The sequence below is a fragment of the Leopardus geoffroyi genome, chromosome B4 (genome assembly GCF_018350155.1).
Source record: "Leopardus geoffroyi isolate Oge1 chromosome B4, O.geoffroyi_Oge1_pat1.0, whole genome shotgun sequence".
NCBI lineage: Eukaryota > Metazoa > Chordata > Mammalia > Carnivora > Felidae > Leopardus > Leopardus geoffroyi.
The window spans coordinates 12,705,214-12,732,283 of NC_059341.1; the positions used below are offsets into that span (position 1 = coordinate 12,705,214).

The 27,070-nt window shown below is 50.7% G+C and overlaps 1 protein-coding gene across 12 annotated transcripts in view; it reads right to left on the reverse strand.

Moving 5' to 3' along the window:
• FRMD4A (FERM domain containing 4A) overlaps positions 1-27,070 on the reverse strand; it is a 612,832-nt gene that overhangs the window by 150,171 nt on the left and 435,591 nt on the right. The window lies entirely within an intron of this gene.

Genomic DNA, 27,070 nt, shown 5'->3' on the forward strand with positions numbered 1-27,070 from the left:
CGCGAGATCGTGACCCGGCTGAAGTCGGACGCTTAACCGACGGCGCCACCCAGGCGCCCCTATCATAAACTCTTTCTTTAACATCTCTGTCAACTGGGGCTCCTGGGTGATTCAGTCGATTAAGCACCGACTCTTGGTTTCAGTTCAGGTCATGACCTCACAGTTTCTGAGTTCGAGCTTTGCATCCGGCTCTGTGCTGACAGCACGGAGCCTGCTTGGGATTCTCTCTCCCCTACTCTCTGCCCCTTCCCCTGCTTGGTACCTCTCTCTCAAATAAGTAAACATTTTAACAAGTTTAAAAAAGCAAATAAACAACCCTGCCAATCCAAAAGAGCATGCCAGAACTTTCGGCATGAAAATACTGTAGACGCTGTACGGTCAATACATCGTTCCCCTTGGTCAACTGTGGTCGAGATGACCTCAGAGCGCCAGACTGTGAGGTGGGGGCAGAGGAGGGAAAGGCCATCTGAAGGAGACATGTGGCTAATGGGAGTAGTTATTTCTAAATCAGCTTCCAGATCAGGTATCTGCAAAGCCATGGTCCTTCTGACAATTACTGCACTCCAACCATACATGCTGGGTCTCCAATCAGAGTGAAACCAAAGACTCCAGAAGAGAAAACCTTGTGTTTTTTTCTTTGTGTGTATACACGTGTGGGCATTTATGCCCATCGATACACCTTCCCGAGTATATTTCCCACGCTACTGGTTACTTGGCTGAGTTTCTCTGCCGGAGATGCACAAGGGACATGTCAATCAAGAGTCACCTGACAGTTTCAGCTCTTATTTCACTTTTTAAAGAAAGTTTATTTTGAAAGAGAGAGGGAGAAGGGGGAGGGTGGGGCAGAGAGAGAATGACAGAGAGAATCCCAAGCAGGCTGCATCAGCGCAGAGCCTGACATGGACCCTCATCCCACAAACAGCGAGATCACGATCTGAGCCAAAATCAAGAGTCGGACACCTAACCGACTGAGCCACCCAAGCGCCTTCTTGCTTCACTTTTTGAGTGTTGCTATGAACCGTACCGAATTCACATGTGGAAGTTCTAATTCCCACTGGGGTGGTATTTGGGGGTGGCCCCTCTGGGAGGGTAACTAGGGTTAGGTGAAGTCATGAGGGTGGGACGGTCATGAATGGGATCAGAGACCTCATGAGAAGAGGCATCAGAGAGACTGCTCTCGCTCTCCCTCCCCACCACGTGAGGACACAGGGCCAAGGCGGCCGAGGCGGCCGTCTACAAGCCACGAAGAGAGCCCTCATGAGAACTCAACCAGGTTGGCACCCTGGTCTCGAACTTCCAGCCTCCAGAGTGTGAGAAAATAAATTTCTGTTGTTTAAGCTCCCCCAGTCTGTGGTGTTTTGTTACGGCAGCCCAAACTGATGAATACAGGTACACTTCCTTTAATTCGGCAAACGTACTGACCATCTCACACGAGCCGGGCACTAACCAATCCTGCAGGGCACAGAGAAACGAGTAGCACGCAGCACCTGCCGATAAGGAGTGCTTACCAGGGGCACAGAGTATGAGCTGCTATGCATTTCAAAGAGCCAAAGCAGATGGCTTCCCTTTGCTGTCTCCCTCCTGGGCTCACAGGGTGGCAGCCTGTGGGCCTCAGTGACCATCAATTTACCGATGAAAGCGCCTGGGAATGACAGGGCTCGTGAAGGTACAGGCTGTTGCCAGCACCAGGGGGTCCCCGGCCACCCAGATACAGAGCATGTGATGCACAGGCCATGCCTGAATTTGGAAGATACTACGGCAGATTTTTTAATTGCTGGGCGCCATACTTTATCGGTCCAAATGACTGCCATTCCTTTCAAAGCAGTCACGGGATTTCTATGACGCCTGCTAATGCTCACAACATTTTTGATAATCTTTCGGGATGCCTGTGAAGCCCGTGTCACATATGGAAAAGCATCCTGACTGGTGAGAAATCTCTTTGCACTCAGAATGGAGTTTTTTCTAAGTGGCAAAAGTCACTTAAAGTCAAGTGCTGTGAGTGGGACAGAGGTGGGGGAGGTGAGCATGCTGGGTCACACTGGTCTTACAATATGGGGTGATTATTGTGGGTTCTTGGGGGTTATGGGGAGGTTTCTGGCCCAAACTTGGAAATGACAGGAGCAGTAGTTCCTTCCCTTTGAGAGTTAAACGTGAAAGCCAACATCTCAACGGAATTGATCAGAGACACGGAAACTGACCCAGGAAGCGAAAGAATTACTCTCAGGGCTGGTATGGTTTTTTCTAGAACATGATTAAGTGTAGTAATCATTCTATGGAAGGGGCGGGGTAAGTGGAAGGTGTGTGTGGGGAGGGGAATGCAGGGGGAAGGAAACGTGGTCTTAGCCAACAGGCCTTGAATATTGAGGCCCCGGAAGTAAGGCCGTTTACATGGCGGACGTGGAGGCCTGGAGTTACTCTAGCTGACCATACGAAATGCTCATCCATGTAACTCTCCTTCTAACGCCACTCCTTCTGAAGAATTCACTGAGGCAATGCTGAGTCCTAGATATGGCGCTGAGTAACTCTCCCATATGACCTCCTTACCATCTAGCATAAGAGTCTATCATTCCTTTTGCCAATGGAGATCCTGAGACTTGGAGAGATCAGGCAGGCCGTCCTGGGTCTCACAGCAAAGCCAGGGTTCCAGACAAAGTCAGGCCAGACTCAAGGGCCGTGTGCATCACGTCTCTGCCATCTTGCCTCTGCTGACTCAGTTCTCGGGTGAGAAGTCGAAGGCCCCTGTGCCCTGAGGGCCCTGTGTGGGTGAGGGTGATATCACTCACCTGAAGCCAGTACACTCACACTATGGATTTACACGTCGGTACTTTGAACTCGGGTAACGTGAATCTTCCCCCGAGGATGAACCATCATGTTTCTGAGTCGGCAAAGCTTAAGAACGGACTTGACATGCTGAAGAAATCACCAGCGTAATGGATGCCATTCTAGGAGCCTCGTGACGGACTTGGGGCTGCTCTGTGGTGACACAGCCCTGTGATTTACCCTGTAACCACAACCCTGTCCGCAGTTAAGAAAACGAATTTTCTCGGCGAGTCGTAAACTGAAGGCAACCACCAGGCTCTAGCCGCACCACCAGAATAACCTCTATCGCCTCCAACTACCTCTTTTAAAGAACCGTATGCATATCTTGCTTAAAAAGTGAAAAGGGTGAGTCCCGTTACTTTTATACAAAGGCTATCAGAGGTCCTATGTGTCATGCTCTGTGAAAAGCCTAAATTTATTAGCCACAGTTTACGAAGAGGGAAATAAAGGCACTGAAGGGGAAGATAACAGATCCCAGAAGATGTGGAGGGGACAGCTCCTGAATCTGAGGCTCCTGTGGAAGCCACACTCTCTTCCTCCACTGTCACGGTGACCGGCGACACGGCCGCATTGGTGAGAAGGAAGACTCCGGCCCCACAGGCCTGATGGATGCGTAGTGTGAGCGGGAAACAAACCGCACCATTAAGCCCCTGTGACATCTGGGGCTGTGTGTCATCCCAGCATAACCCAGCCTACCCTGATTGATTCAGGCAGCGTGTCAATTACTCTCTAATTCTCTGTATGGTTGGTTTAAAAACCACTTAAGGCTTCAGCTCTGTGATTTCCTGATCTTGCAACCTGAGACAATATCCCACCTCGACACCATGATGATTAATGTGCTACATGGTTCCGAACATTTCTTAAACTCGTTTAGAGAAAGTTGCTTGGCAAGCACAAAGCTTTGGGCCATGATGTACTTGGAAGGGATGTTTACAGAAGCCTTGCTGATTGCACTTTGCTGGTTACTTGCGCTGTAAACATTCGTGGGGCTTTGCAGGGGCCAGGCGGGGAGCGAAGACAGAAAGGCAGCCGGTGGCCCAGTCGAGCCCTACAGGACATACCGGGCAAGCTGTGCGCATGTCAGGTCAGAAGCCGGCCGCTCTGGGTCACGGGGGTGTCCTGGCCTGATGAGGTCAGTGCATTTAGGTCTGGCTTCCTCCCAGTCTGTAATTAACTATGCTCACTCGAGAGCTTCCCCCTTTGCATTTTCTTTTTCTCCTCAGGTTCTTTTTTCATTTGTCCTTCTACGTTTTTATTCCTCCTTATGCATGACAAATGGAACCTCTTTGTAAATGTCCCTCTCAAAATGTGCTGTCTGATGGAGCTGCTCATGATGTTAGCAAGATGGCCTTTCTGGGGCTTAGAAGCCTGGGTTTCGGTCACATTCTTCAGGGGAAAAGGCAGGGTAGCTCTTTGGCATTGTGGTCTCACTCTGCCTCCCCGGTCTGAGTTCCGCAGGGCTCTGGACTATTCCGGTGGCAAATGTGCTCAGACCCGGCACACGGGGGCTTCCAGAATGAGCCGTGCCTAATTACTGGTCCGCCTTCCAACATGGGACACGATCAAAGAACACTTCCTGCGGATGCAGGGCTCTGAAGTGCTGTAGGCATGTCCCCAAGACGATGATCCTTCCAGGTGACCTCTGTGAGCCACCCTGGCACAACCCAGAGAGAGGAATTGGATGATCGGTGGTACCCTGTCTCCTCTCCGATTTTCCCCACAATATTTCACCATCGCTCACATTTTATACTGTCTCTTTAAACTCAACACGACTACATCCCAGACAGACGCTCGCGGACAAACTACAATCTCTCTGAGCGTATCTTCGTCTCCAAAATCACCAGCAAGATCCAGGAACTGGATTCCTGCCCTAAAACATTCACCTTGATGTCATTATTAAAAGTAGTTTCTTTCTTCTCTAAAAAAAACCACCCCACCTTCTCCAGGTCTATGCACCTATTCTGCAAAGCTTTACAGCCATTCTGTACCCCCACCTTGATCTCTCAAATCCAGTCCGTTTCTAAGTTGCCTAGCCTCTCTGCGCCTCAGTTTCCTCAGCTGCAAAATGGGGATGGTGACTGTACCCACGTCCCAGGACTGTTCTGAGGATTAAATGAATTCGCTTCGATCTACACAAAGTACGTAGGCAGTGCCTGGCACCAAGTGAGTGTCCTGTATGTTCATTATTATTTCAGACCCTCATTACCTCACCTATGAATTATTATAATAACCTTCTAAATGGTGTCAGTTGCGGAATGCCAGCCTGGTATTTCAGGCCACCCTTTGACTCTAGATCCAATTTATCTATGCAAACTCACTCTACCCAGTTCCCTATAAAAGAACTCACTTCTGTGCAATCTTCTTGTATTGGTGTAAGGGAAACGCCAATCTCATTTTGACTTCCTAACTTTCGCCCACACCATCCTCTCTCCTCCCCCTCCCCATGTAAATTTATCCTGTTCGAGGCCCACTTCTTCCAGGAGGCCCTCCCTGACCACACCACCGCCAAATGGTCTCTTTTCCCTCCGGATTTCTGTAACATTTGCCAGGCGTACCTCAATCACCCTTGGCACGCAGGCTCTCGTGCTGCGGTGAATTTAAGGTAATTTGCAAAGTTTCCAATTGTGGGAAAATACTCATAAAACCTACCCTCTGCACAACTTGTAGGTACCCGGTTCAACACTGTGAAGCATAATCAGTAGGTGAACGTATTGGACACGTACAATATATCAGGCATACTGTTACACAGCCCATCTCCACAACATCGTCCTCTTGCAAACAGAAACTCTGTTCCCATTAAACAACAACTCCCCACCCCTCCTCCCCTAGCCCCTTGCAGCCACCATTCTGTTTTCCGTTGCTACCGTCTGACTGCTCTAGGTTCCTCATATAGGGGTGATTATACGGTATTTATCCTTTTGTGTCTGGCTTTTCTTCCTTAGCGTAATATTGTCAAGGTTCATCCCTGTTATAGCAGGTGGCAGAATATCCTTCCTTCTCGAGGCGAAGTAACATTCCACTGTACGGAGAGGCCACGTTTTGCTCATCCGTTCACGTGTTGATGGACACTTGGGCTGCCTCCATGTTTTGGCTGTTGTCAATAACGCCGTGTGAACACAGTGGATTTTGTGTGACGGGATTTGTTGCACCCTATAACGGGCAGAAGGGTGGCCCGCAAAAGGTACGCCCGCCCCCTAATCTCTGGGAACATGTATTACCCTACATCCCAAAAGAGGTAACTCGCGAGAGGGAAAGTTTATCCCGAATTATCCGGTGACCCTGAATGAATGACATGGATCCTTCTAGGGCAGAGGCAGAGGGAGTTTTGACACAGGGACACACACACCATAGACGGTCACGTGGAGAAGGCAAGACTGGAGTGACAAAGCCACGTGTCAAGGAAGGCTGGAAACCACTAGCAGGTTGGAGACGCAAGGAACGGGTTTTCCCCTCAAGCCTCTGGAGGAAGGCACAGCCTGGCCAACAGACTGACTTCAGCTCTGCCTTCCAGAACTGCAAGAGAACACGTCCCTGTAATTTCTTCCCTGCAGTTTGTTTATTTTGAGCGAGCGCGCACGAGTGGGGGAGGGACACACAGAGCGGGAGGGAGAGTGTGTTTCTGTAATTTGTTTCCGAGTTCGTTTATTTTGAGAGGGAGAATCCCAAGCAGGCACTGTGTTGTCGAGCCCAGCACAGGGCTCGAACTCCAGAACAGTAAGATCATGACCTGAGGCAAAATCAGGAGTTGGACTCTCAACCGACCGAGCCACCCAGATGCCTGCTTCTCCGATTTTAAGCCACCGAGTTTGTGGGTGGTTTGTGATGGCAGCCTTGAGAAACTAACACACATGCTCGGACTGAAACCCCAAAAATCTGGTATCCCCCATAGTGCCTGACATACAGTTCCCGACAGCAGGAAACTCTACCCCGGGTAGCTGGTTGAGGCTTGAGTAAAAGGGATCTTTGATCAGTATCTGAGTTCTCTCTTCATAATAGTGTTGACTTTCCAGGCAAGGAAGCCATACCCACAAGTCCAGGTGGGGAAGCCTCTGTCTCAGAGCCGCCCCTGGGTCAGTCAATGGCACAGTGGGTTTCAACTCAGGGGACTCTCCCCTCGAGCCCTTGCCTGTCATGGGGGCATCGCATAGATCCTAAATCAAGGGCATTGCCACTTCTGAATGAATTGCATTAAGAAGAAGGAAAACATCACACGGCTCCCATCTGTGCTTGGGGGGCAACCAAGGCCGTAGGGCCCCAAGACTGACCCCTCCCTTGCTTTCCTCCCCAAGGCCATTTAGGACAATCCACTTCTCGTGCTGTGTGCACAGGGACCACTGGGTGGCCAGCAGCATTGCTGGCCGGGCCCCCATGAAACAGCGATTCCCTGCCCGGCAGTGGCCGTGGCTGGGCAGGCGGCAAAAGGTGCGGGAAGAAACGCAGTCACTCTGCCTTTTCTTTCCAAGTTCTCTGGAAACCTAGAGGGAGGGAGGGGTGCAGAAGGGCAGCTCCAAACACAGACGTCTGAGTCTGCAGCCTCTTTGAAGCCCTGCCTGTTACTGTGTTTCCCCAGCAGCTGGGAGCCTGTCTCTTGCCCTCCCCCTGCCCCTGGGGGCTCTGTAATAAGCAGGGCCAGTGCTCATCGGCTGCCCATTATTCCTGGGGAGGGGGCGCCGGTGATGGAGAGAAAGAATGAGGTCATTCTGCACGGGGACAAGGGTCTGGCGGCCCTCCCCTTCCCGGCCACCCTCTAGATGCTCCGGCTGATTAGCTGGGGAGGCCGGCTTCCTTCCTGCCCTCTGAGCATGGCCCTGGGGTCTGTGACGGGGGCAAATGGAGGCCACCTCCTCTCTGCAGGCTCATGTGAAGAAGCATGGGTTCTGGGGCTTTCCGGGCCCGTGGGATAGGTAGCAGGGGTCCCGAAGTTAAGTTGGTCCTGCCAGGGAGAGCATCTCTATGGAGAGGTCCCCATCCGGCCAGAGGACCCGAGACAAACTGCTGTATTTGCAGCTGAGGAATGGCCGGCAGCGGCCACGGCCACCATTAGGCGCTTCTGTTTAAGGGTGTGGCCCCTGTCCCACAGCTGTACTAGGTGCTTTACACAAACTGATGGATCAGCCCTCACCAGAAGCCTGGGGAGAGCATGCCGGATGCAGGAGGGAGCTGGGGGGGGGGGGGGTGTTGCAGAAGTAACTGGCAAACACACACTAGTGACTGGCAGATCTCAGCCGAACAGCAAGATCACCCTGGAATGCTCGATCCTATAAAGAGCTGGGCAGACCAAGCACCCACTTAACTTCCAGGGGAGGAAACGAAGGCGCAGCGGGTGCGGACCTACAAGGACGAGGGAGGTCCCTTAACTACCAGCACAGGTAGGGCTGGGGTCCGAGCACCCACCGCAGCCCCTGGGCCCTTCTCTGGTTCTGTGTAAGCAGGGACCATGCGGGTTGTTTGAGAAAGGGCCACAAAGTTCTGGAGCAGAAAACACAAAAGTGACAAGGGGTGTCCCGGCAGGCAGAAGGCGGTCATTTGCACACAATCTGCTAAGGTCCAGGTTTCCTGGCCTCTCCCCGGCTCTCCCTCCTGCTGCTCCCCACCCCCTACCCTGTTCGTCAGCACCATCATTTTCTGCAGGCCTCCTCCTGCTGGGTTCTGGGCTGCAAGCTGCACTTATATCGTCCAATTCAATCTTCAAAACAATCCTGCAGTGGTTTCTGAATGAGGACACGGGGGGCTTATGAGTGTTAGCATGCCCAAGGTCATAACCCCCCCCAAGGGCAACAGGGCATAGGAAAGGCGTGAGTCTGGGAGCGACTCCAAAGCTTTGGCTTTAAAGACTGGGTACAGATCCAGCAAGTAACATAAACAGTGCAATCAGGAGGGGACCGAAGCTGCTTTTTCTAGATGCAATAGGATTTTGCCTGACTTTAAGTTCCTGGAGGGCAGGGATCAGGTTTCAGGAAATATCATAGCCCTGCAACCTAGCACCGTGCCTGACACACAGCAGGTGCCTAATAAAGGTTTCTCACCGGCAGACTGGGATACACTAAAGGGTCCCGTAGTTGAGTGTTACAGCAGCCTCACAGGGAAGCAGACCACAGGCCAGGATGACATCCACCAGCTCTCTCAAGCACAGGACCGCCGGGCAGAGACTGTGTGTGGCTGTGCTGAGTGACGTGGGGCCAGATGCCACGTGCTCGGATGCGACAGAGTCGCCCGGTTTCGACAGGATGCCACGATGCGTACTTTGGCAACGTGACTCATAAGCCCAAGAAGAGATGTGTCGTGTCTGCACTCCTCACCCCTATTTCAGTGCACCTCTCCTCCTACGGACTTACTCCCTGACACCAGCTACAGTCACAATCTCACAACCGGCTCCTTGAATGGCTTCCCTCCCCCTCCTCCCCGTCGTCTCTCCTGCCGACAGACAGACTTTGCCATTTAGCCTAGAGACGGGGACTCCCGGGGACAGCCCTTTTGGGTTCCTGAGCAATTCCTGAAGACTATTCTTTCTACTACGCTATTGTAGCCCCTTGTTCTCTTCCTCTTATTGCCACATGGCTTCTTCCCACATTTTGCTAAGATACAGCTTGATCTCAGGTTCAGAAAAGTTGGGGTTGGTATCAGCCTGGGACGCAGAGGTTTTCTCATCCGTGCATTTGAATGATGCCCAATGGGAAGGCTTTGACAGGCGTGCATAATTACTGCTCCTCCAGAAATGCAAAGTGCTTTTGCCAGCCGGCTGGGTAGCCTGCTTTATTCAGGATCTGCTCCCCCTGGGACCCTGGGCAGGCGGGCAGGTGTTCATTAGGGAGAGCCTGCTGATTAACACAGTAGCCCCCAGACGCCAGCCCGCTCACGGCAATGTCACAAGGACACTGCCACCCTTGCAGGGTGGCTCTCCTCGGCAGCCTCTTTGCATTAATGAAATAATAACTGTTTCGCTGAGGTAAAAGCACAGACACACAACAGTCAACGTGGCTCCATTGGATAAGGCTGCCAAGTGAATTCTGAGATATTTCTAGCAAAGATGGGGACACTGAGGTTCCCGGGATTCAAGCTTCCCCTTCCACAGGCATCACGTCTACCACTTCTAATTTGCTCCTGTAAAAAAAACCCAAACAAACAAACAAACAAACACAAAAACCTGCTCTGCAACCCCATTATAACCCTGTCTGGTCCTCCAGTGAGTAATACATCACGATTTCGGATGTGAACTGCTCATACACTCACTGGGAGCTGAAGTGTGTTCTTCAGGATCAAACCGGAAGATGAGTTCCTTTTCCAGGTGGCGAAATGGCCCCAGGACCCATTCAAACTGGAGGTCTTCAAGGCATGGCACGCTGACCCATTCTCTTTGCTTGGTGCTCAGGGAAGAGTGGAGAAGAACACCGTTCAAGAGCATCTTGAAACTGCATCTTTGAAATGGGCTCTGTGTGGAACGTACGGGGGCCACGATGCTTCAGGCCAGCCTCAGTCAGTCCCTCCGTCAATTTTATGGTCAGCGGCAGCTAGGAGCTCTTAGGAGCGTCACTTGCGAAGGCACCGTGTGGCCACAGAGCAGAGAGCAGTTGTAAAGGTGGAGCCATTTGCACGGATCGGTAGGTTGATCTGTTAACCTTTCCAGTGTAATGCAGAGAAGAGGCGTCCTCTGCCTGGAGCGTGGCTGGTGTTCAGACGATGTGGCCTGCCTTCTAGTGTGACAGTGGTGGGAGTGGGGAGGTCGTGAGGGTGTAAGGTTCACGTGTTCCTTTGTGAAATCTGAGCCGTGGACTTAGAGTCAGGCCACAGGGCTCGGAAAGACAATTCTACCCGGCGTGTATGCTGCTCAACCTTTACTGTTGCTTTGAGACCCTGGGACAACAATATTGAGGCTTGGAGTTGTTGTGAGAATCAATATCGGATCATTCATACAGTGCCTGGTGCGTGGAAGGTGCTCGATAAAAGTAGGCTCCCCTTTTCTCCTTTGATCAGTAACTGAATCCCCATAAAAATCACAGAGCCTCTCACTGCTTTGCCAAGGACCCACTCTGATCAGAATCTCAACCCTCTCTGGATTGAGCTGTCATATCCTCTATCTCAGGAGCCACGACTGGACCGTCACTACGCAGTGAGGAGAACAGAAAGCAGACGACCTCCCTTGGAATTCAACTTGTTTGGGCAGACTTGCCCTCCACAGCATGCCTTCTCCGCTCCCAGAGGTCTGCTCAGTAACAGCCCCCACCTCCATGCACCGGAGGACCTTACCTGCTCACACCTGTCCCTGCCTCCCGCCCCTTCAGTTACCAGCTACAAGAGACAGGAGCCTCGCTCCGGCTCCAGGGAGATGCCCGGAGACATGTCACTGGCCTGCCAATGTTTGTCAGCATTTTAATTTGGAAGTTCCCCGAGCCTCCTCCCTGTGGATCCTTCCCCCGTTTCTCCTGCAAACTGCTGGCAGGTACATGCTGGGGAGATACACCGTGCTCTGCTGGGGACGTCATTTCCAGTATGATTAGAAAGGCACTCTCCCTGGGTGGGGTAGGAGTGACGGAGACATGCAGGTACCGCTGTCCCGGGAGGCGAAGGGGGGAAGATCAACTTTGCTGAAAAATATTTATTCCCGAAGAGCGGTTTCATTAAAGTCGGATGGGCAACGATGCCAAAGGCCCCGCCCCCCCTCCCCTCGTCATGCTAATTAAGCGGATGAGAACAGACGATGTGCCGCAGGGTCCAGAGAAAAAGTGTGCGTTCATAATATCCTCCTTCTTGGATCAAAAATATTATCTTACTATTTGCCACTCCCGCCCCCGACCACTTCCAGATTTGGAGGAGGCTTATAACATTTTAAATGGCCTAAAATAGGGGGATTAAGAACATATTGTAGGGGCGCCTGGGTGGCGCAGTCGATTAAGCGTCCGACTTCAGCCAGGTCACGATCTCGCGGTCCGGGAGTTCGAGCCCCGCGTCAGGCTCTGGGCTGATGGCTCAGAGCCTGGAGCCTGTTTCCGATTCTGTGTCTCCCTCTCTCTCTGCCCCTTCCCCGTTCATGCTCTGTCTCTCTCTGTCCCAAAAATAAATAAACGTTGAAAAAAAAAATTTTTTTAAAAAAAGAACATATTGTAAGACAGAGGCCACGGGAGGGTCGGACACGGGAGATAAACTAATTCCTGCCACCGTCCCAGACTGTATGTACCAGGCTACGCAGGGCAAGTTCGTTAGCAGGCTGAGGGGGCAGGCTAAGTGCACGCACACTCCCTTTCCTGGAAGGTGCATCAGAGAAGGAACCTGTCGTACGATTCCATGCGCGAGGGCCAGGAGATAACGTGTCTTCTACCCAGTTTCCAGGAACGAAAGAGACGTAGCTCATGTGAGATGTTTCATACGCTAGCCCCTGACAAAGCCCAGGACGCAGACGCTAGGCACCATTTTTGCTGCTTGGAGCAGACGTTAAGACCGTTTCTCAAGACCGGATGGTATATTCTGGGGAGCGGTCTTAGACATTTTCCTAAGAGAACGTGGCCAGAAATTTTGGAGGCCATATTTTATTAGGTTTTAAACCCACGCTTATGTCAGACGTGAGCAGTCTGGCATGGACATTCTGTCTCGATTCTACAGCCAAGCCACATAAGAACGGTGAAGTCAGTCCCAATTCAGGCAAAGCAAAACAGCCTCCTGCAGACCGATAAGACGAGAGGAAGGAATCATGTTCAAAAAATCACATTCAGAAAAGTGAAAGCAGGTGAACGGAGCCAAGTGCCCTTGGATCTGAGCGGGATGGACTGGAGGGGCTGGCAGTCGGCCAGGAGGCAGGGAATGGCCTGGGTCCACCCTTCCTCTTGGGCGGGTCTATAGGCACGCCCCGAGGAGATGGCCCAGGGGAGGCCCCGCCACCGGAAGGGTAGGTGGGAGAGCGGGAGGGAGAAGGGGGTCTCTTTGCCCCCAGCAGCTTTCTGCTCTTTACGTCCGGGCTCACCCCTGCACATCTGCTCCCACAGCCTCCATGCCTCTTCTGCTTTCTCCACGACCCAAACCGCCTCTCATTCGGGACCCTGCGCCGTGATCCCTGTGCAGACAGCTGCCTTCAGCTCACCCCCTGTCTGGTGCCTGTCTGGTGCCCTGGCATCTCCATGGCTGGTGCAACTCGCGGAGGTACACATGCCTCTCGTGACGCACTTGCCCCACGACATTCTCACTGTTGTTCACAGTCTATTTCTTTCCAAGAATGACCACACCTTGGGAGCAAGAACAGTGTCGTATGTTCATTTCTATTACGTTTGGCCCCAGTGGGCAGTGGACGGAGTTCATGTGGCTCATCCATCCATGGATGGATTCAAGAATCCATTGGGGCGCCTGGGTGGCTTGATCGGTTAAGCGTCCGACTTCGGCTCAGGTCACGATCTCACTGTTCGTGAGTTCGAGCCCCGCGTCAGGCTCTGTGCTGACCAGCTCAGAGCCTGGAGCCTATTTCAGATTCTGTGTCTCCCTCTCTCTCTGCCCCTCCCCTGTTCATGCTCTGTCTCTCTCTGTCTCAAAAATAAATAAACGTTAAAAAAAAAATTAAAAAAAAATAAAAAAGAAAAAGAGAATCCATGAATGAGTGAACAGTGAGGCAGGGACACAGGGTTCGAGCGACAGAAGTCTTCAGACTGATAAAAAACAGCATTCCCCTGGGCTCTATTCCCAGGTCAACGCCCCCTCAATCGCCACAGAGGCATGGGTGAGCTTATCTCTTCTCCTGGTTCTAAGGCCCACCAAATTCAAGTGCATGCCAAAGTCAGGGGCACCAACAATTGCTGGGGTCTCTACTAGTTCATGAGGGCTCTTCCAGAGAAGGTCCAGCTTAGGGACCTGTCAGCCCCAAGCACCCTTTCTAAGTAGAGCTCAGCAAATGGGGGAGGTCTGGCAGAGGGAATGAAGAAAGCCAGGACGAAGGCGCACATCCCAGCCTGATTTTGTCACCTGCCTGTCTCTTCATGTCAAAATCGTTTCATCAAAGTAAATCAGCGGCCTGGCAGGGCCATCTGCAACGTCTCACTTGAAGACTGCTGTGAGATGATGCACGTGTGGGGCGGGGGACCCTCTGACCCCTCCCATCGCTGGTGTCTGGGCCCAGCACTGGCTCATCTGGGGTTCTGCCCGTGCGCCCCTCCAGCTCGTCCTCACATTCTCCTTCCCAGAGCAGTCAATACACTTTACGTTCATAATAGCTTGTCAGTCCAGAGAGAGAGAAATCATCACAGGCTGTGACCCCGTAGCGACAAGTGTCACTGGTTGCTAGGCAGGGTGCCCTCTGGGCAGGGAGCTGTCACTCCTGGACCCCCTTTCCTTCACTTCTAGGAGGGAAGGGTCAGACGACGGCCCAGGTCACCAGCACAAAGGGAGATTTTGTTGTCTGTGCTGCTGCCTTTCAAGGCCTCCCTGAAAGTCCCCACCGAAGAAATCAAGGATTCAACTTGGCAGCAGTAGGAGGTGGAAAAAAAAGATAATGCAAATATAACATATCTTCCTCCCAGAGCCTCTCTAAAGTCATGTCGTAGTCGAATGAGTCCTGGGTTGAGAGCAGAGTTCCAGGAGCTTGTCCCGACTCTGCTGGCCACGTAATTCCGTGGTTCGAAGTGCAGAGGGTTTGGGATACGCAGGTGGCTTCCCACTTCTGCATTTCACCTATTCCTGTCCCTGCAGGACCAGCTGTTCCATCTAACGCCTTATAAGAGGCCAGAAGGAGCGTCTCACCCCGTGAGCTCATGTTCAGGGTCGTACGGAGTACGAGTGTGTGCGTATGCACACATGTGCATGCACACTTGACCTCGGTCTCATGACTTTTCATTTCTAAAAATTAATCCAGACCTACATCCTTCCACATGACATGTCTCAGCTGGACACAAACGCAGGAGAAAGGTGAGACCCTCGTGTTCAGTCTCTGCCGGGTTTTTAGACAGACATGATTTCTCTGTCCCTCAGTAGAGCTCCCCTGGACGACACTGGCCCCACGAGCTGCCAGCTGGAGTCCTGGGCATCAACCGGGACCTTAAGGACCCAGGATCACCCAGGTTAATACACAAGAGGGGTCTGGGGTCAGACACCTGGATTGGAATCGTGGCTTGTGAACTGTTGTGGGATCGTGGCCAAGTGGCTTAATTTCTCAGCTTTTAGCTTCCTTTCTGTAGAATGGGTTTAACACCACTGGTCTTATGAATGTTGTAAAGTTGGAGACGACAGTATGTGCCAAAGGTCAGTCAGTCCTCGACACACGGTTATGACAGAATGCCTGCTAACTTCTCTCTGCAGTTCTCCTGCCACACCCCAACTTCCGTCAACACCTCATCTCAGGTTAGCCTCCTTTGGGTAGGAGCTGTCATGCCCAGGAAACACACGGGTGTTCACCGGGGCTGACGTACACGGGAGGGTCCCCGCGTCTGCATGGATGCACAGAATTCACCAAGCCCACTATCAGGACCTTCCTGGCTGAGCCCGAGAGAAGTCTCCTCTTGGTTCATAATCTTCAAGACTTTCACTTCCTCGGAGAGTGGAAGGAAAAATAAAACAGAGCAAAAGCAAAAACAAAGCCTTGCCCTGATTTACATCTAGTGCAGGTGAGGGGAACCAGTTCTCCCACTAGGCCGCCTGCATGGCGAGCCGGGACCCTGCACTCCCTCCCTGCACACTTTCAACGGCTCCCTTTGGGGATACATCCCAGGCAGGCCTTTCAAACTACTTGATTAAAATGCCCTCAAGGGCTCTCCATCGTACTCCCCAAATCTGTCCCCCAAACAGAACCTGGTGCTTTGTGCACAGTTGGAGGCTCCAGAACGGGAAGCAGGAGGTGTGGGCAGAAATGTCACCTGGGATGTTGTTCTAAATTAGACATTTCCAGCCCCGGCTGCACATGAGGGCCCTCCGGGGAAGCCTGAAAAGCCAGAGCCACCTGAGCCCCACCCGAGAGGCTGACTGACTGGGTCTAGGAGGAGCCCAGGAACCAGCTGATTCTTTTTTTTTTTTTTTTTAATTTTTTTTTTTCAACGTTTATTTATTTTTGGGACAGAGAGAGACAGAGCATGAACGGGGGAGGGTCAGAGAGAGAGGGAGACACAGAATCAGAAACAGGCTCCAGGCTCCGAGCCATCAGCCCAGAGCCCAACGCGGGGCTCAAACTCACGGACCGCGAGATCGTGACCTGGCTGAAGTCGGACGCTTAACCGACTGCGCCACCCAGGCGCCCCTAACCAGCTGATTCTTATGTGCCACTGGGATTGTGATTCTCAGGGCAGAAACACTGAGTCGGAGGCGGGAGCTGATCTGCAGTGTTATCCGAATTCTGACACCTTTCAGTGTATAGGCTGCCTTCACATATATGCTCCCCTGATGCGGTGGTAGTGTCCGTGGAGCACCTGCTGTGTGCTGGGCAGTTTGCGACAGGAGCTCACAGGCAAGCAGTCCCCAGCTCCCAACACTTGTGGGGCCCCCGCCACAGGCCACGTGATTGAGAGCCCCGATTCCGGAGCTTTGGGGCCTCGGGCAAGTTCAATGAAACTCACTGATAAATAACAGCACAATTCATCCTCCTGTCATGACGGTCAAGAGCCTGATAACGGGTAAAGCCTTACAAGGGCATCTGGCATCTAATACGGTCATGAGAAGTGCTCGGTGATAAACACATTATTGCAGTTAATCTCAACAACCCCAAGAGACAAGCGCTATGGTTACTGTTATTCCTATAGCAAAGGTCACATGGCCATCACGTGGTACCTGGGGCTTCAAACCCAGGCAGGCAAAGTCTAGATCCCACGCATCTAACCATGAGGCCAGAGCTCTGCACTTCTGGTGCTGTTTGTGGGGAAGAAGTAATTAAGCAAAACCCAAAGAACCACCCACTACGTGTAACACAATGTGTTAGGGCTATCGCAGAAGCAGGCCTGACATAATTCCACAAAGGCTGGTTGGGTGAACGATAACGTACTGTAAGTGTGTAGGGCCCACACAGGAGGGGCCTACAAGGGAAGAAAATGGACCCCTGAGCCCTATCACAGGTTGGGATTTGATTCTACAGGTTTAGGGGCACGACACAATCAGATGTGATCACTACAATTATGAGGAACTGAAGAAAAACAGAACTGTCCCAGAGACTGAGGCACCACGGCTAGACGGATCACCCCAGATCACAGAGCCAGCAAGGGGCAGAGTCCAAGTTCAAACCTGGCAGAAAGGCTGCTGAGCCGTCTCAAGCACAGTATGATACCGCTTCCTGTCGGTGGGGAATGTTTAAGACATCTCTACTTCCATTCCAATGAGAAGCTGTAATTTAATGCCCTGGGGGGTACCCTAAATGCCCTAGCAATCTGTCTCGGCGACCAGTAGGCCGGGTGGTATGCCATGGCCAAGGTCTGAGGTTCCAGCTGGTAGAACATTCCAGAAAGCCAGAGGGCACTGCCCTAAGCAGAACCCACGAAGAATCCGTTGTGCTTTCTGGAGGGAGAGGAAGCATGAACAGAGGAAGCAGAGAAGGGAGAAGCTTCTGACCCCAACTTTCCTGACCTCCCCTGTTCTAGAAGCTCCTCCTGGCCACTCTGCTTTCCTGGGAGTTGGTTCAACCACAGGAGAAGCAGAGCTCTCCTGTGGATCTCCGGTCTTTCTCCAGGGAGCACCCTCAGGGCAGTCGGCTGATCTGGCCACTCTCAGGGGGCAGATCTGGAGGAAAGATGGTCCGAACACCAACCATAGGGCCTCAGAGCCCCTGGGGAACCACCACCTCCTGTTCTGTTTTTGAATATCAAGAGGGCCAGAGAATGTGACGCGGGGTCGCTCTTGAAGCCTATTATTAGTGCTTAGGAAAGCGTGTTTCACAGGTGGTATTAAGCTCCTCTTTCTTTCTTCTTTCCCCTGAAGAGGTGGTGATATGAAATTCTTCGGAGAGAATTAACACACGCCCTAAGAATTCCCTCACCGAGAAGGCTGGGACTACCCAAATGCTTTCCAAGAAGCCCGTGAACTCTTTCCGTTTTTATTGCGGTAACACATACCACAAAATCTACCATCTTGACCATTTTTAAGTGTCGGGTACATTCACAATGTCATGCAACCAATCTCCAGAACTCTTTTCATTCAGTGACAACGGAACTCTGTACGTATTAGACAAGCGGTCAAGTATATTTGAAGGAAAATTAAACTGCGTTGTTTTAAAACTGGGGGGGGGGGTGGTGGTGGTAAGGTCTAAAGAAGGGGGGGTGAAGCAGACACACCTGGAGGTCGTTTTCCATACTGTTAATTCAGAATTCTATCATTTATTCCTTTTCTACTGCCTCATCCTTCACGCCAACATTTCACAGCCACAACGTAGTAAAAACGTAAGAAAGAAAGATTCTCAATAAACGTGAAAGGCCAGTTGTGCAGAAAATACACTAATTCCCACCAAGAATCTGACCTTCAGGGTCTGACTTTCTTTGTAGCCTGTGATACATTAGGAACAACGGATTCCCTTATTTTATGCTGTAGAAACTGAATCCGAAAACGAAAATCCCATTTCCTCCTGGCCTAAACTGGTGTCACTCGAAGCAGCATACTTGCTAGTTCTTTGTGCATACCAGACTCTTTCAACGTTTTTTAAAATTTATTTTTGAGAGAGTGCAAGTGGGGGAGGGGCAGAGAGAGAGGGGCACGGAGGATCTGAAGCGGGCTCTGCGCTGACAGCTGAGAGCTCGATGTGGGGCTTCAACTCATGAGCCGCGAGATCATGACCTGAGCTGAAGTCGGGCACTCAACCAACTGAGCCACCCACGGGCCCTGTTTGTCTTTCAATTTTAATTTTTTTTTTTAATGTTTATTTTTGAGACAGAGAGAGAGACAGAGCATGAGAGGGGGAGGGGCAGAGAGAGAGGGAGACACAAAATCTGAAGCAGGCTCCAGGCTCTGAGCTGTCAGCACAGAGACCAATGTGGGGCTTGAACTCACAAACCGCGAGGTCATGACCTGAGTCAAAACCAAGAGTTGGACGCTTAACAGACTGAGCCACCCAGGCACCCCTGTCTTTCAATTTTAACTGACACAGACCTGGGCAGAAGATCTGACTCAGTTTACTTTTACCCATTTCTCTGTGAATAGATCAAAACCCTGACAATGGAACGGCAAGCCACAGGAGCAAATTTAGAGAATCTGCACAGAGTGAGATGCCAGGATCCGTAACAGAAAGGGTACATGGCATGAGGCTAAGGTTATATACATGACTTGGCTGACGTCTGTCAACAAAACCACAGAACGTGAACAAAGCTCTAAGGACTCTTCGTGCATCGCGCTCAATTCACGAAGAAGGATGTCCAAGCTCTCCAACGTGGGGCGTAACCTTTTAGGATTGGATTTCAGACAACGGCCTTTGTGTGTCAGAGGCACGAATAAGGTGGGTCCGTCTGGAATAAAAGTTTCATAACTCAACATTTTAAAAGTAACAGAACCTTGGTGGGGCGCCTGGGTGGCTCAGTCAGTCACACGTCCAACTCTTAATTTCTGCTCAGGTCATCATCTCAGGCTTCTGGGATTGAGCCCTGCGTTACGCTCTGTGCTGAATGTGGGGCCTGCTTGGGATTCTCTCCCTCTCGCTCTGCCCCTCCCACCTCCTCAAAAAAAACCCCAACTAACAGAACCTTGGTAATTTTTATTTTTTTTTCTTGTCTGTACACCCGGACGGCATGAGTGGGGACAGGTGGAGGGATCCAGTAAACAGCAGCTCAGATTCTTGCACTGACATTTGCTCTCATGTCCACCCCCCAACACCCCCCTACCCCCCACCCCCACCCCTCACTGTCTGTGCTCTCCTTCAGCCTTTATTTTAGGTTTGGTTCCTGCTGAAATGCCCCAATCCTAGGACTCTTCCTGCCTGTCTTCCTGGCCCAGTGCCAATGAAGAAGTGAAACCCTCCCCTGTGCTGAGTGTGCTCTAGAACCCAGATTCCAAGTGAGCAATGGTTCACTCCTCACCTCTGAGTCCCCACACACTTCTCAAGACCAGGCCAGTGCCCCGTGTTGCATTCATGACCCAGAACACCCTGGCTCAGAGTCTGGGGGTAAAGGTGTGAACGAAAAAAAAAAAAAAAAAAGGCTTCCCTTTCCTTCACAGAGCCCCTAAAAATTCCTAACGTGGTTTCCAAAGAGTCCACAAGCAGCCTGTGACAGACTGCTGGCCCAGCCATCCAGGGACTGCACTGTGGGGGCTGGGGGCCAACAGCTGCTTCAAGAAGGGCTACTGGGGCACCCGGGGGGGTCAGTGGTTAAGCAGCCGACTTCGGCTTGGGTCATGATCTCACGGTGAGTTCAAGCCCCACGTCGGGCTCTGGACTGCCAGCTCAGAGCCTGGAGCCTGCCTCGAATTCTGTGTCTCCCTCTCTCTCTGCCCCTCTCCTGCTCCCGTTCTCTCTCTCTCTCTCTCTCTCTCTCTCAAAAATAAATGAAGATGAAAAAAAAAAAATTAAAAAAAAAAGAAGGGCTACTGAGTGCCTGTGGGTGTTGGGTGGGCCCAGGGGAGACATACCTGTTGGCTGTGGTTCCAAGAATGTATACGTATGTCAAAATAATCAGATTATGCACTTTAAGTATGTGCATTCTGATACATGTTCCCTTACGCCTCAATAAAGCCGTTAAAGATACTTACAGACCTCACTTTTAAACAGAAAGATGGTACACGATTCATGGTAAAAGTTAACCACGGTGAACAGTCCCTCCCCCAGCCCCGACCTCCAAGCCCCCGGTTCTAGGGATTTTTCGGCCAGATGCTCGGACCCAAACACGGGCCCTGGGTGCTTACACGTCAAACCCAAAGCGGACGCACATCAGGAGGAAGTTCTCCTCACTGAGGATGTGGAAGCTGGACAGAAAAACACCAAGCGTTGAGGTGACAGAGCCAACTGTCTGAAGAAACCAGTCTCCGGACGCAAATTAGTTTAGTCTTCCTTAAAATATAACTCTGCCTGCAGACGTGAGCTCAATCCGCCGGCCTCGTCTCCAGCAAGAAAAATGGGGAGTTATCAAACCCCTTGCCCCCGAGGCTCCTTTCGGCTCCTCCAAGTATTCAGTTTTGAGGAGTCAGAGGGTACCAGAATTTGAAAGCTCGACATGGAAAAGAAAACTGCAAAGACGGACTTCATTCCCCAGGGCATACAGAAGACTGAATTGATGTGCCTGAAATTTCTGGTCTGGAGAACAGTCTTCAGGGTTACAAAGAACATCACCAGAGAAAGGAACGGGGCCACAGGAGGTGAACGGGGACCAGAGACGGGCCCAAGTTAACGCACGACATACTTGCAGGAAGGCTATTAAGGGGAGGAGGGAGGTTTAAATGAGATCCAGGGAGAGCCAAATGGCTTTTTAAACCGACAGGGTTAACATTCTCCTCTCGACTACACAGACCTCACTCTTACCTCTCAAATTCTTGTCTGCTCAGCTTTTTTCCTTAGTCCCGCTTTGGCAAAGGGACTCACAGGCAATCAGATCTTTTTTTGTGATGGCCATGTGCACAGAGCACCGACAGTCACAGCATGGTCTGTCTCAGACCAAAGAGTCAGGCTGCAAGGAGGCCTGAGGTGGAGGTCATCGGAACGAACTCAAAAGAAACATACGGTCTCTCTCTTGTCCAAAGGCACTCGCTCGGCACAGCAGCAAATATAATGAGTGAGAGCAGGGCTCTGGTGCCAGACAAGCCGTTCCTCCCTTCCTGAAGCTGTGTGACCTTCAGCAATTTGCTTAACTCTTTGTGACTCAGTTTCCCCAACACTGGAACAGAGATCAGAACGGCTGTCCCCGGGGCGCCTGGGTGGCGCGGTCGGTTGAGCGTCCGACCTTGGCTCCGGTCATGATCTCACGGTTCGTGAGTCTGAGCCCCACATCGGGCTCTCTGCTGTCAGGGTGGAGCCCGCTTTGGACCCTCTGTTCCCCCCTCTCACTCTCTCTGCCCCTCCCCTGCTTGTTCTCTCTCTCTCAAATAAACAAAAACTTAAAGAAAAAAAAAGAACAGTTGTTCCCAGAGCTGTCATAAAGAATCAGTAAAAACACGCAAGTGTATCTAGCAGTGTGCCTGGCATATAAATACGCACAATGTTATATACAGTTACATACTGTATATATTGTTGTTATTTTTATTTATTGATTCAACGATGGGCTGGCACTACACAGCTCAGTAGAAAATTAAGAATTTTTCTTTAAGGAACGGGTCTTGTATTTCTTATATGTAAGGCCTTATATTTTATATTTCTTGGAGGGAAACGCTTATGACATTCACCTGACATTTTCGTGGCCCTGTCTTCCTAAAGGGTTCAAAACAGCTTTTTGTCATTTCCTTGATCTTGATAGCTTCTGGGGAAGTGAAAAAAGGTAGTAGAGAAGTCAACATTTTTTTTTTTTTTTGGTGGGGAAAACTGAGGCAGGGAAAGGCCAAGGGTCTTGTTCAAATTTTTTTTTTCTTAATGTTTTTTAATTCATTTTTGAGACAGAGAGAGACAGAGCATGAGCAGGGAAGGGGCAGAGAGAGAGGGAGACACAGAATCGGAATCAGGCTCCAGGCTCTGAGCCATCAGCACAGAGCCCGATGCGGGGCTTGAACTCACAGACTGTGAGATCATGACCTGAGCTGAAGTCGGACACTCAACCGACTGGGCCACCCAGGCACCCCCAAGGGTCTTGTTCAGAGCATCACATCAGCACCTGCTGACGCTGAGACAGGACAGATGTAGCATTTCCCAGCACGTTAGACACAAAGTCCTGGGAAGACCAGCTAACCACCAGCCTCCACAGGCAAATGTGCCCATATCTCAGACGGGAAGGCACTGTAAGGCATTTCTCATACTTACAGACACAGAACCCTCTCCTCACAGAGAACTTCTGGGCCTCGTGTTCCATGGAGCCCATCTTTGGGAATGCCAGTTCAGGGAATGGTTTCCTCATGAGGGTGGGCTTTTGAAAGGACCATCCAAAGTTAGAAATACAAGTTTAGACCAACCAACCTGCCTCCTTTCTCTCTCCCTTAATATGGTCACTGAGCTAGAAAGAAACTTCTCTGGAAGCACACTGGGCTGAGCCCAGCAGGGACCAAGGGCCCTGACACTCGGATTCTGGAGTCCCAACTGGGCTCTGAATCACTGCTTCCCCATGTCGCACACCAAGAATCCAAGAATCCCAGCCAAGATTCTTGACCTTGTGTAATGACACTGTTCAGAGATTTCCACAGATCAGAATGCCAGCAGTGGGGAATGTGGACAGTTACAAAGGATCAGAGGGTCACGTTTTCAGCCACAGGGCTTTGTCCAACAGTAGGTCAAAACGGGCAGCTTCTGATTTTTTTATCTTCTTGGGCAATGTTCTTCAGTGTCACCCCCGACGATGGCATAACATACACGTCCACCTACCTGGTGCTCCCGCTCCGACACTGTAACCCTGCGTTTGCCAGCAAGACGCGATGAGTGTGGCGCGACCGTAACTTCCTGCCGTCTTCCCTTCAAATCCGCACCCTACGCTCTTCTGCTAGGTGTCCACGGCAATCCCCCGATGGGACTCTGGAGCCGCCGGGCGTCTTCCGTCCGCTTCCTCACTCTCCACTCTGCCTCATTGTGTGACAACACCAGAGCAGTCACGAATTTGTCTCCAGCCTCCACAATAACCCACTGAGGGAGCACCTTTAAAGAGGGGTGGACGAGGAAAGCAGGCTGCAGGCCGCCAGAACTCATCCTTTCTGTGAAAGACAGGGCGGGACCCCACTCTTGAAACCATCAGGGGAAACCTCTCTGAATTGCAGGGTACCATTGTGGTCTGCTCTCCGAAACCCCTCTCTTCCTGCTTCGCTTCCTGGTTTGTCGTGCTGTTTCCTCTCTGAATTGTTTTCTGCATATCTGATGGTACTGGGATGATATTCTCCACGTTATAGTCTTCATGTCTCCCTTACTACACCATCCAAAATACTGACCCTGCCCATGACACCGAATGAAGCCATCTACCGATGTAACACATAAACACAACGATTAACGTAGGTAGCTTTAGGGCCCGACTGCAAGAAAACTGCCCTAAAGACATTTTGAGGAGAGGTCACCACGTTATGTAGTTATCCATCTGGACAGGAGACTAAGGAAATTATAGTCCTGAGGAAATACCTTTTAAATGACCCTCCTCCGTGGTAATCTCAGCCACCAGGCTTCCTGTCCTAAAATGCCCACTGAGATGAATCTGAGGAAGTCTGTAGATGTAGGCGAAAAGCTCTAAGGTTTGCAGTGAGGTCCCAGATAATCTGGCTTTGGGCACGGTTAGCAGTCTTCTCTTTTCTTTGTCCTTTAAGCGAATAGAACACGGGGGTCAAGATTAAGGTACGTGTGCTTTCCCAGATGGCAGTGTCAAAGCAGCTGGCTCAATGCTCATCAAACCCAGGCCATCGCGGCTCCCGGCATACGGTGCCCCGGCCCGCAAGGGGAAGGACGGGAAGGCAGGCGCAGGAGCAATCGCACATGTTTTACGGTGACTGAGATCAGGAAGTAGCAGACACAGTCACCGGAGCAATGGGTCAGGTCCCAGCTGGCATGGGCTGAGCCAGCTCCGACTCCCTCTGGGAAACGCCCAGCCTGAGAACAAGAACCAGCAAGAGAGAACCAGCCTCATGAAACATTCCCTTCGCAGGGGACAAACCAGGGTTTCGTCCCAGGCACCACACCAGGGTGTCCCTGTAGGAACGATGACATCAGGCCTGCTGTAGCCCCTCAGGACGGCTGTGGTGGGCAGCTGTCCACACTCCACGGCGTTCATGCCTCACAACTGCCCTTCGAAGAAAGAATCATCACCTTTTATTTTCTTTTTACTTAGTTCCCTAAAAAAAAAAAAATGTTGGATTCCAAGGCTTAAAGAGGTCAAAATCACCGTTTTGAACTGAATTCTGTCTCCCAGATTTCTATGTTGAAGCCCTCATCCTCAACGTTGATTGTCTTTAAAGAGGTGAATTACATTTAAATGAGATTGTAAGGGTGGGGCCCTAATCCAGCAGGAATGGGGTCCTTATAAGAAGTAACATGGGACGCCTGGGTGGCTCAGAGGGTTCAGAGTCCAACTTCGGCTCAGGTCATGATCTCATGGTTCATGGGTTTGAGCCCTGCGTCAGGCTCTGCCCTGACAGCTCAGAGCCTGGAGCCTGCTTCACATTCTGTCTCTCTCTCTCTCTCTCTCTCTCTCTCTGTCCCGCCCCTGCTCACAGACTGTCTGACTGTCTTTCTCTCTCAAAAATAAATAAACATTAAAAAAAGAAGAGGAAGAGACAGCAAAGATGCACTCACACAGAGAAAACGCCATGTGAAGAAACACAAAGATGGCCATCTGCAAGCCAAGGAAGAGAGATCTTAGGAAAAACCAATCCTGCCTCCAGAGCCGGGAAAAAATAAATTCCTATCGTTTAAGGCACCCAACCTATGGGTATTTCATTATGGCAGCCTCAGCAACTAACAGAGTTACACAGTGAAAAAGTGTTCTGATGCCAAAGTTCATGGGTGGGGCAGTAGAGACTTCATACATTAACTTCGTCTTGTTTCGGCAGTCTCAGAACAAGCCTTCAGATTGTGGACGCCGGCCGTGTTAACTATTTTATTCCTGATTCCTGGGAGGTAGACTCTATATCCTTGGAATTTCCCCCAGTAATGGGAGTGTCTTTGATATTCACAAGCCCCTGGATCACACCTGACTTTATGCTAGTGGGATGACTCAGACTGGGGCTAGTCACTCCCTAGAGACTGGGTTCAATCACATGGCCAATGATTCAGCCAACTATGTTTATGTAATTGTTGGTGGGACCGTAAAGCCACTGTGGAAAACAGCATGGAGGTGCCTCCAAAAATTAAAAATTGAACTCCTGTCTGATCCAGCAATCCCATTCCTGAGTACATACCCAAAGGAAATGAAAACAGGGTATTAAAGAAGTATCTGCACTACCACGTTTATGACAGCAGTATTCACAATAACTAAGACATGGAAACAACCTAAGTGTTGGTCAATGGATGAACGGATAAAGAAGATGTTTATATACGCAATAAAATAGGACTCAGTTGTGAATAAGTAGGAAATCCGGCCATTTGCAATAGTGTGGGTAGATCTTGAGGGCATTATGCTAAGTAAGAAAAGCCAGACAAAGACAAATATTGTATGTTCTCACTTCCATGGAGAGTCTAAAAAAAGCCAAATTCATAGAAACAGACAGTAGAATAGTGGTTAACAGAAGCTGCAGAGTAGGGGTCCTGGGGAAGATGTTGTTAAAAGATAACAACTTACAACCAGAAGATGAGTAAGTTCTGGGCATCTAATATACAGCATGATGACTGGAGTAAATAATATTGTATTATATGCTTCAAAAATCTACTGCTAAGTGCGTGGACCCTAAATATTCTCATCAGACACACAAAAAGGACATGGTAAGTCTGTGATGTGACAGAGGTGTTAGGTAACATTACAGTGGTCATCGTACTGCAATTACGTAAGTCTATCAAATCAATGCCTTGTATACCTTAGACTTACACAGTGTTGTATGTCAAGTATATTTCAGTAAAAAAAAAATGCCTAGTAATGAAACCCTAATTTAAAACTCTGTATATTGAGGCTCGGTGGAGCTTCCTGGTTGGTAAGCACATCGATGTGCCAGGAGGGTGGTGCATCCATGGGGAGAGAGCACGGATGCTGTGCATTTGGGACCCTTCCAGACCTCACTCACCCTTCGTGTCTCCTCAGTGCTGGGTCTGGGTTTGTACTCTTTATGCCAAAACTGCATAACCATAACGATCATGCTTTCCTGAGTTTTGTGAGTCAGTCTAGTGAATTATCAAACTGGGGGGGGGGGAGGGTCATGAGAACTCCCAAACTTGCAGCCAGCTGGTCAGAAGTGCAGGGAGCGTGGGGATCCTTGAACTTGCAGCTGGCCCCTGGAGAGAGGGCATCTCGTTGGGAATGTGCGGTCTGTGCTAAAGCTGCACCCCATCCTCTCCTATCCATTCCCTTGGCATGTAGTGCTGTGTCGCCTTGCGATTTCACAACCAAAGGCTTTGGCTACCACTGTGCAGTTGAACATATGTAGACAGGGGTGTTTGGAGGCCAATGGGCAATGAACCCAAAGGTCGGCTGAATTTCAGGAATTCAAATAACCACCCCAAGAAGAATCCTCAGTGAGCCTATGCCTCATTCCTATGTTCCTCCTTCTCTTTTTCTGAGTATCAGCTAGTTCAATACCATTGGATTCACTGAAAAATAATTTGGTTGTTCCTTCGGTCACAAGTAAGTGAGGA